This window comes from Somniosus microcephalus, chromosome 5 (assembly GCF_052327205.1).
Source record: "Somniosus microcephalus isolate GS21.2 chromosome 5, FLI_Smic_1.0, whole genome shotgun sequence".
Taxonomy (NCBI): domain Eukaryota; kingdom Metazoa; phylum Chordata; class Chondrichthyes; order Squaliformes; family Somniosidae; genus Somniosus; species Somniosus microcephalus.
In genome coordinates, this window is record NC_140991.1 from 133,923,912 (window position 1) to 133,938,172 (window position 14,261).

Consider the following 14,261-nt stretch of genomic DNA (forward strand, 5'->3'; position numbering starts at 1 on the left):
GTGAGTGCAACAGGTCGATAGTCGTTCAGGCACATCACAGCCGTTTGTTTTGGCACAGGAATAATGGTAGCGGTCTTGAAGCATGTAGGGACTACTGCCTGGGCCAATGACAGATTGAAGATGGTGGTGAAGACATCAGCCAGCTGATCAGCACATTCCTTGAATACCCGTCCAGGGATGCTATCCGGTCCAACAGCCTTTCGTGTGTTCACTCTGCGTAGAACACCCCTTACATCGGAGGTCGACAGAGTGAGCACCTGGTCTTCCGGGGGTGGCAAGGCTTTGGTAGCCGGCTCCCTGTTGTCCCTGTCGAAGCGAGCGTAGAAGTTGTTAAACTCCTCCGGAAGGGAGGCATCACTAACCGGGGGGCTGGTGTTTTTGCCCTTGTAGTCAGTGATGGACTGGATGCCTTGCCACATGCGCCGGGGGCCCGAGTTGTTGTGGAAATGATCCTCTATCCGCAGTGTCTGTTTCCTTTTGGCAGTCCTGATACCCTTTTTTAGGTTGGTCCTAGCTGCACTGTAAGCCGCCGCGTCGCCAGATTTAAATGCTGCGTCGTGTGCTTTCAACAGTGAGCGGACCTCTCCGTTCATCCAGGGTTTCTGGTTGGGGTATGTCCTGATATTTTTATGGGTCGTGACGACCTCGATGCAGCTGTTAATGTAGAATAGCACTGTGGATGCGTATTCCTCGATGTCATTATGGGCAAACATGCCCCAATCAGTGCGTTCGAAGCAATCCTGAAGCTCTGATACTGCCCCCTATGGCCATACTTCCACTGCTCTCAATTCAATTCAATTCAATTCAATTCAAATCGCTTTATTGGCATGACAAGTTACATCTTATGTTGCCAAAGCATCGAAAAACATTCATGTTTGTACACAAAAATACAGATCTATCCATACAGTGTATAAACAGATATATCCCTGAGTGTATAAATATACTTTCATATAATTTATATATACTCTTTTCTTATATTTAGTGGTTGTCCCTCTGTTTATGGCAAGCTGTAACATAGTGTGCCGCTAGTGTTACACAATTTCTCTCTTCCCCTAGTAGGTATGGGAGTTTTTGGTCGTCATTCAAATTTCTGAATTCTGGGCATATTTTTGTGAATTTTGGGTAGAAATTCTCCCTTATGCCCTGATATTTTCTACAAGCTGTGAGGGAGTGCATCTCTGTCTCCACCACTCCCTGACTGCAGTGAGAGCATAGCCTGTCCTCTCTTGGTAGCCGGGTCTGCCTGTGTCTACCTTTTTTGATCGCCAGGCTATGTTCACTAAGTCTGTACATTGTCAAGGTTTTTCTCAGTTTGCTATCCTTTACCATGGTCAGGTAATCAGCCATGTTGTATTGTCTGTTTAGGGCCAAGTAGCAATTGAGTTTGCTTTGGGTTTTTGTTGTTTCTGCCCAATATGACAGATATTTTTCCTTTTGCTTAGTGACGATTGTGTTGGGTCGAATTCTTTGTGTTACGCTGTCACTGTCCTGGGGCTGGTTATTGTTAGTAGTGTTAGTAGTTACTTCACTGAGTCCCAGGACTAGTTGACTGAGGGTATTCTTCTTTATGGTCCTCTCTTGGCATTTCAGGGCTTCGTAATGATAGCAGTGGGGGTTGCTCATTTTTAGGTGTTTCCAGAATTTGGTGGCTCTTTTTTGGATAGTGATTATTAATGGATATTGGCCTAGTTCTGCCCTGCATGCATTGTTTACGGTTTTCCTTTGAATCCGGAGGATACTTTTACAGAATTCTGCATGTAGGATCTCAATTGGGTGTTTGTCCCATTTTGCAAATTCTTGTTGTGTTAGCGGTCCCCACACCTCACTGCCATAGAGTGCAATTGGTTCAATTACTGATTTGAAAATTTTGAGCCAAATGCTAATTGGGATTTCTATTTGGATTGATTTTTTAATGGTATAGAAAGCCCCTCTTGCCTTCTCTTTCAGTTCATTCACAGCCAGTTTGAAATTTCCCGTAGAACTGATTTTTAAGCCCAAGTATGTGTAGTTAGTGGTTTGTTCAATTTTGGTTGTTCCTAGTGTGAAATTTATTTTGGGTCCCTGATGTCTGGATCTTTGCTGGAACACAAGGACTTTGGTTTTTTGGGGATTTATTGTCAGGGCCCAAGTCTGGCAGTACGACTCCAGCAGATCCAGGTTCTGCTGTAGACCCTCCTTAGTTGGTGACAGCAGAACCAGGTCATCTGCATAGAGGAGGAATTTAACCTTGGATTCGTATAGGGTGAGGCCGGGTGCTGTAGATTGTTCAAGTAGTTTTGACAATTCATTTATGTAAATATTAAAGAGTGTCGGTGAGATTGGCGAGCCCTGCGTCACCCCCCGCCCCTGTGGGAAGTATTTTGTTTGTTTGTCTCCAATTTTAACTGCACATTTGTTGTTTGTATACATTGATTTAATTACATCATATGTTTTTCCCCCTACCCCGCTTTTGACAAGTTTCAGGAATAAACCGTCGTGCCAGATGGAATCAAAAGCCTTCTGGAAATCTATAAAGCATGCGTAGATTTTGCTTTTGTTTTGATGAACGTGTTTGTCGATTAGGGTCTGTAGGGTGAAGATATGATCTGATGTTCTATAGTTTGGCAGGAATCCAATTTGGCTTTTACTCAAGACATTGTGCTCCTCAAGGAAGTTTATAAGTCTTTTGTTTATGATACTACAGAATACCTTCCCCAGGTTACTGTTTACACAGATGCCTCGATAGTTATTTGGGTCGACTTTGTCCCCACTTTTGTATATGGACATTATGAGTCCTTTGTTCCAGATATCAGGGAAGTAACCAACACTCAGAACCAAGTTGAAGAGTTTGAGGATAGCCAGTTTCATTTTATCGTCTGTGTGTTTAATCATCTCGCTTAGTATGCCGGCTGCCCCGCAAGCTTTTCCTGGTCGCAGGTCCTTGAGTTTTTCAAAAAGTTCTTTTTCTGTTATTATGGAGTCTAGTGGGTTTTGGTTACCTTTTATGGCTCACTGATGTTCTCCCTCTTTTGATGAGCGGTTTGTATGCCGGGGCTAGAAACAGGGAGGGGTGGTCAGACTTCCCAAGGTGGGGGCAGGGAATGGCCTTATAAGCATCTACAATGCTCATGTAGACTTGATCCAGTGTGTTCTCCCCTCTTGTGGGGCAGGAAACATTCTGGTGGAATTTCGGTAGTACAGTTTTTAGGTTTATGTGATTGAAGTCCCCCGTGACAATAAAAGCTCCGTCTGGGTGCGCAGTTTGTTGTTCGCTGATGGATGGATATTTCTGGATGGATGTATGCCACCTGCCATATTGGGAAAGGAAAAAAATACGGGTTATCTGGGGAAAGGTGAAAACAGGCCCTCCAAATTTATAAACTCAAATTCTCTTTAATGTCAGAATTAAAAATCAAAGGAATATTAATATTTTGAGATGCAACAATGATGTAATCCCTTCTGATATTACTGTAAAACTATATACAACAGGGCCACAATTCCTCAGGACACCATCCCAGCGATTACGCCAGGATCATGCCCACTGGTGTCCTCCAGCATTGACTCTACCAGTTTGCAAGGTAAGTGGAAGTGTGTGCTGTGCTAATAAAATGTACCTGCTTAAAAGTCTGGATTTAGCCTGCAATCTTGGGGCTAATTGCTTATAACCATGATTTAAACGTGCCTGGAGGTGCTGAAATGGAGACCTGCACGTTTGGCCTCCACGCACACACTGCAACTGAAGATGTGGAGTGCGCTGGCTGACAGACAACGGCACGTCTCAGGATGGCTCAGGGACCAAGGGAGAGGACTCACAGGCTCTCAGAGGTGGCACTGGAGGTCCTGGTGGAGGAGGTACAGTGGAGGAGGTATGTCCTGTACCCGTGGCGAGGGGAAAGAGGCCACAGAGACAACTAATGCATCAGATGTGGGAGGGGATTGCCGAGGAGGTCAGATCCAGGAGCTCTGCCCAGGACATCGCTCCAGTGCCGCAAAAAAATTTAATGATCTAACACGAGAAGTCAAGACAAGCCCATTTCTCCATAACTGCACCACCACCACTGTGGTGTATGTAACCTGTTCCACCTTAAGAGAACTACCTTAAGAGATGTACTACTTTCTCTTGGCTGCTGTATACTGTAATACCGGTGGTGACCACACCGGTATATAAGTGTTGTGTAGGGATTTGCTGGGCAGTTCAGCCCTGACCTCCGAATAGTAAAGACCTGTTAAAGTTATTCTTGTGGTCTGTGTCCAGTGATTCATAATAAGCATAACTGGGACACACAGACTTAACAGTGGCGACGAGTTCGATCTTACCCTGCGGCAGTTTTACATCCAAGGCAGCTTTGTCCTCAGAACAGGCGTTGAGAAGAGGCATCCGCCCTCATCATCCTGCTGAGCACCATCGCACGGGAGGCATCGAGAACCCGGGTTAAAAAGAAAAATTCTGACCACGAAGCCCTCCATCAGCGACAGGCAGTGATCATCCCTTCTACCACGGTGGTGGGTAAGCCGATCAGCGACACGAGCAGAAAGTCGGCCGCATTGACTGTGGAGTGGGGGAGGGAAAATGGAGGAAAAAGGGCGGAGAACTCGACCACGGCCGGTGAAAAGGGCCGGGCTGCAATCGAGGCCGAGAGGTGCAGCGACTGGGGCAGCTTAAGGCACGAGAGCCGCGGAGAACTCAAACGCAGCCGGTGTAAAGGACCGGGCTGCATGCGGGGCTGAGAGGCACAACAGCAGGGGAAGCGTGAATGCCCACCGGAACCGTGGGGGAGTAAAAGCAGCGTCGGGGAATTGAGAACCGCTGGGGAGGCGAGAACGGCAGCAGCACGGCAATCGCCATTGCAGCCAGCGGGGGAAGAAGACGAGCACGGGAAAGACCGCCAAGCACGGGAAGCCGCCATTTTAGTAGGTGGGGGAAGAAGACAAGCGCGGGAAGCCGCCATTTTGAGAAAAAGAAAAATTTAAAAACTTGCAAGGATGCCTAAACATGGGAACATTAATACCTTTGATAGCGATTTCGAAGATTGGACCACGTATGTAGAACGCATGGAAGTTTATTGTAAAGCAAATAAGGTACCAGATGATGAGAAAGCACTAACCTTATTAAGCTCAATGGGTGCGAAGACATACGGGCTATTGAAGCACCTTCTGTCACCAGATAAACCGACGGATCAGACTTTCGCGAATATTGTTACTGTCCTGAAAAATCATTTAAACCCCACGCCGCTGATGATAGCGGGACGATTTAAATTTTACAGAAGAACGCAGCTGAAAGACGAAAGCAACGCTGAATTTTTAATTGAACTGCGTAAGCTATCAAAGTACTGTCAGTTTGGAACAGGACTAGCAGATGCGCTGAGAGATAAATTTGTGTGTGGATTGTTAAAAGAAGGAACACAAAAGCAACTGCTTGAGGAGAATGATCTTACGCTTGATAAAGCTGTCACTATTGCAGCATCGCACGAAGCCGCAGCGAGAGGCACTGCGGAAATGCAGCTACGGTCACCGGAACTCAGCACCAATCAAATGGTCTTGGGTACAGTAAAATGTTATCGTTGTGGAAAGACAACGCACGATCAGAACCAGTTCTGGTTCAAAAATCAGGAATGCAGAAAATGTGGCAGGCTTGGTCACATAGCTAAAGTATGCCGGTCAGGAAAGAAGACCAGCAACAAAAAGTCACCGCAGGAAAAGTACAGAAAGGTACACAAGGTGACAGAGAACAGTTCGAACGAACAGAAGTCAAATTCAGACTCCAGCAGTAATGAACTGGGTAGTCTAAGAGTACACAATGTTGGTAATGAAGCAGACCTCCAAACAATCTGGGTCACACTTCAGATAGCAGGAGTCCAAGTGAAGATGGAATTGGACACTGGATCGGCATTGACGGTCATGAATAAGCAAGATTACAAAAGGTTATTCCCACATATTCCCCTACGGGATACGGAGATTGTATTGAAAACATACACGGGGCAAAGAGTATACCCCATCGGGAAGATAGAGGTAAAGGTGGTCCACAAGGGCAAAGAAAGCTGAGGAATGGATTTATATGTGCTACCTGAGGGAGGTCCACCACTACTGGGACGGGAGTGGATTAGGAAAATAAATATGGACTGGCATTCCTTAAAAGCACTAACGGTAGATTCCGGTAAAAAAGATGTCAAACCTAAACGATTGTCAAGAATATTGGACGGTGCTAAAGAGGTGTTCCAACAGGGACTGGGAACACTGAGAGGAATTACGGCAAACATCAAGGTTGAAGAACATGCAAACCCGAAATTTTTCAAAGCCAGACCGGTACCTTATGCGATATGACCTGCTGTGGAAGCTGAGCTGGAAGGGCTAGAACGTTCAGGAGTACTGCCTAAGGTAGACTGGAGTGAGTGGGCCACGCCCATTGTCCCTGTCATGAAGCGTTCATCGAGCAACAAGCCGGGGGAACCGGGGAAGGTTCGCATCTGTGGAGATTTCAAGATCACTGTTAATCCGGTGCTTCACACGGTGCAGTATCCGCTTCCGCGGATTGAGGATATCTTCGCTTCGTTGTCTGGCAGGAAACACTTCACCAAGATAGACCTGGCGCAGGCGTACTTACAGATGGAAGTTGAGGAAGAGTCACGCCAGTATCTCACGATCAACACGCATAGAGGCTTGTACCGGTATTATAGACTGGGTTTTGGAGTGGCATCGGCTCCAGCAATTTGGCAGAGGGCCATGGAGCAGGTATTACAGGGAATTCCAGGCACACAATGTTACCTGGACGATATTCTAATTACAGGAGATGATGACGAGGAACACCTTGCAAATTTGGAACTAGTGCTCACCAGATTGAAAGAATATGGACTTCGAGTTAATCGCCAGAAATGTGAGTTCTTTCAGAAGCGGATCTCGTACTGTGGTCATGTCATTGACCAGGAGGGGCTTCACAAGTCTCCTGGCAAGATCAAAGCTGTTGTAAAGGCTCCCGCTCCGGATAATGTATCCCAGTTGAGGTCGTTCCTAGGGTTGATTAACTATTACCATAAGTTTCTGCCAAATTTATCCACGGTGCTGCACCCGCTGAACGCTCTTTTGCAGAAGGGAGTACCATGGAAGTGGAGCGAGGACTGTAAGAGGGCCTTTCGCAAAAGCAAGGCATTGATCACCTCAGAGGAAGTGTTGGCTCACTTCAACCCTGATGCACTATCAATTGCTTCAAAAGACTGAAGTTGAGAAAGTAACAGACAGGCTTTTATTACCAAAGAACAGAGCATGCCTCTTGTGGTTGCCTGGTATCCAAAAGGGCCGGGGGCTGCCGAGCAGCCACCTTTATATCCAGCCATGAGGGTGGAGCCAGGGGCGGAGTCAGCTGAGGCATGCACAGACAAGTACAACAATATGCAAGAGTGAACAACAGTACTAACAGTGACAACAGTACTAACAACAGTGGTGAACAGCAATACTAACAACAGTGGTTTACCACATTCACCCCTTGTTTAGAATTGAGTCTGGCGGGATGAAGTGCACTAAAAATTCGTGTACTGAATCTATCAGGAGGCCTAGTAAGCCGTCCTGAGCGTCGCAGCAGCGGCGGTGATGGTGCAGCATCCAATGTTGAACCCGGTGTCTCGTTCAGAGGAGGTGTAGCAGGTAGCGGACCCTGGGGCTGCTGCATGCTGTCTACAGGGGTCAGAGCGCGGGTAATGGGAGGTAGCGATGGTGGTCTCTCAGAGGCACCCGAAGGTGCGAGGTCTCGTGCGGGGACTGTGTCCTGGGGGTAGGCAGGAGTAGCGGTGGGTGGCGAAGAGGGTGTTTCAGGAGCACCCGCAGGTGCGAGGTCTCGAATGGAGACTGTGTCCTCCCGCCCGTCCGGGTACACCACGTAAGCATACTGCGGGTTGGCGTGGAGGAGGCTCACCCTCTCGACCAGGGGGTCCGCCTTATGTGTCCTCACGTGCTTCCGCAGTAGGACGGGTCCTGGAGAAGTCAGCCATGTTGGTAGCGAAATCCCCGACGTGGACTTCCTGGGGAAGGAGAACATTCTCTCGTGAGGAGTGGCATTGGTGGGTGTACAGAGCAGCGACCGAATGGAATGGAGCGCCGCAGGGAGGACCTCCTGCCAGCGGGAGGTCGGAAGGCCCTTAGATTTTAAGTTTAAAAGGACTGCCTTCCAGACTGTCGCATTCTCCCTTTCCACCTGGCCGTTACCCCGGGGGTTGTAGCTGGTGGTCCTGCTTGTAGCAATGCCTCTCGCGAGCAGGTACTGCCGAAGTTCGTCGCTCATAAAAGATGAGCCCCTGTCGCTATGGATATAGCTAGGGAAACCGAACAATGCGAAGAGGTCATTCAGACATTTAATGACCGTGGTACTGGTCATGTCCGAGCAAGGGATGGCAAACGGGAAACGGGAGTACTCATCAATTATATTGAGGAAGTACACATTGCGGTCAGAGGAGGGGAGGGGCCCTTTAAAATCGATGCTCAGCCGCTCGAAGGGGCGCGTGGCTTTGATCAGGCTCGCTCTGTCTGGCCTATAAAAATGCGGCTTGCACTCTGCACAGATCTGGCAGTTCCTGGTCATGGTCCTGACCTCCTCGATGGAGTAGGGCAGGTTACGGGATTTGATAAAATGGAAGAACCTGGTGACCCCCGGGTGGCAGAGGTCATTGTGGAGGGTCTGTAATCTATCAACCTGCGCGTTGGCGCACGTACCACGTGATAGGGCATCTGGGGGCTCATTGAGTTTCCCGGGCCGGTACAAGATATCGTAATTGTAGGTGGAGAGTTCGATTCTCCACCTTAATATCTTGTCGTTCTTGATTTTGCCCCGCTGCTTATTATGAAACATAAAAGCTACTGAACGCTGGTCAGTGAGCAGGGTAAATCGTTTTCCGGCCAGGTAATGCCGCCAATGTCGCACGGCTTCCACAATGGCCTGGGCCTCCTTTTCGACAGAGGAGTGTCGAATCTTGGGGCCCTGGAGGGTCCTTGAGAAAAAGGCCACGGGTCTCCCCGCCTGGTTAAGGGTTGCAGCTAGGGCAAAGTCGGATGCGTCGCTCTCCACTTGAAAAGGGAGGGACTCATCCACAGCGTGCATCGTGGCCTTCGCAATATCGCTTTTTATGAGAGTGAAGGCTGCACAGGCCTCTGCTGTCAGGGGGAAGGAGGCGGACTTGATGAGGGGTCGGGCTTTATCCGCATAGTTGGGCACCCACTGAGCATAGTAAGAGAAAAACCCCAGGCATCTCTTCAGTGCTTTCTGGCAGTGGGGGAGGGGGAGCTCCATAAGAGGGCGCATTCTATCGGGGTCTGGGCCGATGACTCCGTTCTCCACTACGCAGCCAAGAATAGCAAGGCGCTTAGTACGAAACATACATTTGTCTTTGTTGTATGTGAGATTCAGCCGCTGGGCCGTCCGGAGGAATTTCCCTAGATTAACGTCGTGGTCCTGCTGGTCGTAGCCGCAGATGGTGACGTTGTCTAGATATGGGAAAGTGGCCTGGAGCGCGTTCTGGTCAACCATCCGGTCCATCTCCCGTTGGAAGACAGAAACTCCGTTGGTGACGCCGAAGGGAACTCTGAGAAAGTGATAGAGCCGACCGTCAGCTTCAAAAGCTGTGTACTGGCGGTCCCCAGCCCTGATGGGGAGCTGGTGGTATGCCGACTTCAGATCAATCGTCGAGAGCACCCGATATTGTGCTATCTGATTGACCATGTCAGATATGCGGGGGAGTGGGTATGCATCCAACTGGGTGTAGCGATTGATCGTCTGGCTGTAGTCAATAACTAGGCGCTGTTTTCCGCCAGTCTTCACCACCACCACTTGTGCTCGCCATGGGCTATTGCTGCTCTCAATAATCCCTTCCTTCAGGAGTCTCGCTACCTCGGATTTAATGAAACCCCTGTCCCCGGCACTGTAACGCCTACTTTTGGTAGCGATGGGCTTACAGTCGCGGGTGAGGTTAGCGAACAAGGAGGGGGGGGGGACTTTAAGGGTGGAGAGGCTGCAAATGGCACGCGGCGGGCGATTTAAAAACTGCTGGCTGCAAACCGTGAGAGGGGGGAGGGGTCCACCGTACGCTAAAGTGACACTCTTAAGGTGGCACTGAAAATCCAACCCCAGTAGGACGGCAGCGCAGAGATCGGGCAGGACCAGAAGTTTAAAATTTTTGTATTCAGTACCCCGCACTGAAAGAGTCACCATACAGTAGCCACCGACTTCCGCTGACTGGGCTTTGGAAGCCATAGCGATGCGATGACGCGTCGGCAGGACCGGGAGAGAGTAACTGCGCACCGTGTCAGGGTGTATAAAACTCTCCGTGCTCCCGCTGTCAAAAAGGCAGGTAGTGGCGCGGCCGTTTACCGTAATGTCCATCATGGACCTGGACAGTTGATGCGGGAGAGATTGATCCAGCATCACGGAAGCCAGCGTATGTTCAAGCGCGTCGATGCGGTCGTCCGATGAGGCGGTGGTGGAGTCCGGGTCCCCCGTAACCGAAGTCGGAGGCGTCCAAGATGGTGGACAAAATGGCAGCGCCCACGGTCCCGATCCCCACGCGGCTGGGGGAGCCCAAGATGGCGGGCAAGATGGCTGCGCCCACGGTTCGCACGCGGCGCTGCTGGCATTAGCAGTCTTCCCTTTGCAGGCGCTAACGTAGTGACCTTTCTTCCCGCAGCCGGAGCAGGTAGCATTCTTCGCGGGGCAGCGTGCTCTAGGGTGGTTTAGCTTGGCCACAAAAATAGCATTTTTGTGCCTTGGACATCGCTGCAGCAGTCGGAGGTGGCGGTCCCATGGCCCAAGATTGCGGCGTCCACGGCACGGGGCGATTAGGGGAGAAAGCGTCCATATTTCTGTGGGCCGCGTCGAGCGAGAGCGTGAGGGACACTGCCTTTGTCAGGTCTATTTCACCCTTCTCCAGCAGCCTCTGCCGGGAGTAGTCGGACCTTAGACCCGCAACGAAAGCGTCTCGTATCAGTCCCTCCGCATGTGCCGCGGCCGATACTTCCTTGCAGTCGCAGCCGCGTCCGAGTACCCGCAGTGCCCGTAGGAAGGCCTCCATCGATTCCCCGGGCTGCTGTCTGCGAGATCTTAAAAGGTGCCTGGCATAGACCGTGTTAACCGGGCGTGCATACTGCCCTTTCAGTAGGTCGATAGCCGCCGCGTAGGTCGTCACATCTTGGATTAAAGTATAGACTTGGTGGCTCACCTTCGAGGCCAGGATTTTCAGTTTATTTTCATCAAGAGTCACGGTCGAGGCTTCCAGATACGCCTCAAAGCAACGCAGCCGTTGTGCGAATTTAGTCGACGAACCCGCTTCTTGGGGGTCTAGGTCCAGGCATGTTGGTCTGAGGGCTCGCAGCAGCGCCTGCTGCTCAGCGTTTTGCTCGGCGTTTTGCGCCATCGGTTGTTCAGCATTCGCAGCCAACATTTAACTTTGGTAATAAAATTGATGCACTATCAATTGCTACAAAAGACTGAAGTTGAGAAAGTAACAGACAGGCTTTTATTACCAAAGAACAGAGCATGCCTCTTGTGGTTGCCTGGCATCCAAAAGGGCCGGGGGCTGCCGAGCAGCCACCTTTATATCCAGCCATGAGGGTGGAGCCAGGGGCGGAGTCAGCTGAGGCATGCACAGACAAGTACAACAATATGCAAGAGTGAACAACAGTACTAACAGTGACAACAGTACTAACAACAGTGGTGAACAACAATACTAACAACAGTGGTTTACCACAAACACAACGCTGCCTATTCATTTGGCTTGTGATGCTTCTCCATATGGTATTGGGGCAGTACTCTCACACAAGTTGCCAAATGGCCTGGAGAGGCCAGTTGCGTTCGCATCTAGATCATTGACCTCCGCTGAGCGCAACTATGCTCAGATAGATAGGGAGGCTCTCAGCCTTGTGTGGGGAGTAAAGAAGTTTAATCATTACCTGCAGGGCCAAAAGTTTACGCTTCTGACAGACCACCAGCCGTTGGTATCCATTTTTAACCCTAAGAAGGGTGTTTCGGTGATGACAGCACAGAAACTCCAGAGATGGTCCCTTTTCCTAGGGGCACATCAATATCAGATCGAATTCAAAGGTACAAAGCAGCATGGTAATGCTGATGGGCTGTCGCGCCTGCCACTACCTACAGAGGAGGAGGCACCGACGGTTGACCCTGTTGAGTTATTTCACTCGACCATCATCGAATGTTTACCAGTCACCAATGCAAGTATTGAAAGAGAAACCAGGAACGGCCCGACACTGTCCCGGGTCTACGAAGTGACAGTGAAGGGATGGCCAGCACATGGTGATCCACTGTTACCGGCATTCTCAGCAAGACGAGAACAGCTGTCCGTCTGTCAAGGAACATTGATGTATGGAACAAGGGTGATTATTCCTCCTAAGTTAAGAGAGAGAGTTCTAAAGGAACTGCATGAAGGTCATCTGGGGGGAGTCAAGATGAAAAGCCTTGCTAGGGCTTATGTGTGGTGGCCGGGTATCGACCAACAGATAGAGGATCTGACGAAAAGCTGCTCAGGGTGCCAAAAAGTGCAAAATGCACCTCCGATTGCACCGCTGCAGCCATGGGAATGGCCTTCAACCCCATGGCAACGTGTACATATTGACTTTGCTGGTCCATTCATGGACTCCATGTTTTTAATTGCGGTGGACGCACATTCTAAATGGCCAGAAGTGATTAAGACGACTACCACTACCTCGGAAAAGACGATCGCGGTGCTAAGAACGATATTTGCAAGAAATGGATTGCCAGAACAAATATGTTCAGACAACGGACCGCAGTTCGTGTCAGAAGAATTCCAGAAATTCATGAAGAAGAATGGGGTGAAACATTATACCTCTGCCCCATATCATCCGGCTACAAACGGGTTGGCCGAGAGATTTGTACAAACGTTCAAAAAAGCAATAAAGGCCATGAGCGAAGATCAGATTCCACTACAACACAAGGTGGACAAATTCCTACTGGCATATCGAAACGCCACTCATGCAGTGACAAACCAAAGTCCTGCCATGATGTTCTATAACAGGAGGTTGCGGTCCAGGTTGGACTTGTTAAAACCAAATGTGCGGAGGGAAGTTGAAAACAAACAGTTCCAGCATATAAATAACAAGACCACTCGGAGTTTCGAAATAGGACAACCAGTGTTAGCCCGGGACTATAAAAACGAGAAATGGCAATCTGGAACAATTCGGGCCAGACAAGGACCCCTGATGTACACGGTAGATATTGGTGAAAATGTAACACGGCGTCATGCTGACCAACTGGTAGAATCAAGAACAAGGGTCGAACCCATGGTTACGGCAGAGACAACCGTGGAAGAAGTTAGTGAACCTGAAGCATCTACCTCAGAAGTGAATGTACCTGATGATGATGTCCAATCCATAAGAGACCAACTAGATGAGTCACCCCAGCAACGAGAATCAGAGACCCCTGAAAGGCGTTATCCAACTCGAATCAGGAGGCCTCCTCAGAGACTGAATCTTTGAACTGTTTTGCATGAAGTTGTATATATATATGTTATTATGTTATGTTAAATGGGGATATAACTGTTAAGCTAAAAAGGGAGGATTGTGGTGTATGTAACCTGTTCCACCTTAAGAGAACTACCTTAAGAGATGTACTACTTTCTCTTGGCTGCTGTATACTGTAATACCGGTGGTGACCACACCGGTATATAAGTGTTGTGTAGGGATTTGCTGGGCAGTTCAGCCCTGACCTCCGAATAGTAAAGACCTGTTAAAGTTATTCTTGTGGTCTGTGTCCAGTGATTTATAATAAGCATAACTGGGACACACAGACTTAACAGCCACCAGCATCACAACCTCAACACACTGCCTCCACCATCGAACTATACACTGACATTCACACAACCCACAATATTGCATCCTTCACAGCCACTACTTACACCTTCAGACACATCTCACAACTCTTTAACCATGTGAGGCATCACACACACAAAAACACACCTGCCAATACGCTCATTCACAATCACCACTCTTTCTCTTCCAAGACAAGATATCACATAACAGGCACCAGCAGGACTTGACCAGGGGAGGGGAAGCACAACACCATGGCATCACTCCCCCTGAGGAGGCAGTGCTGCCGGTAATCGGGAGGGGAGTGGCAGATGCCTTGGCCACAGGCAGAGCAGGGAACATATTGTTTAGAGGTATGTGGCCACTCCAGCTTCCTTACATAGCCATAACTACAGCAGCAGCAGCGGCGAGAGGATAAAGAGCGGCCCGAGAGCGGACTTGAATTAAAGCAGCGGCAGCGGCAAGAGGAT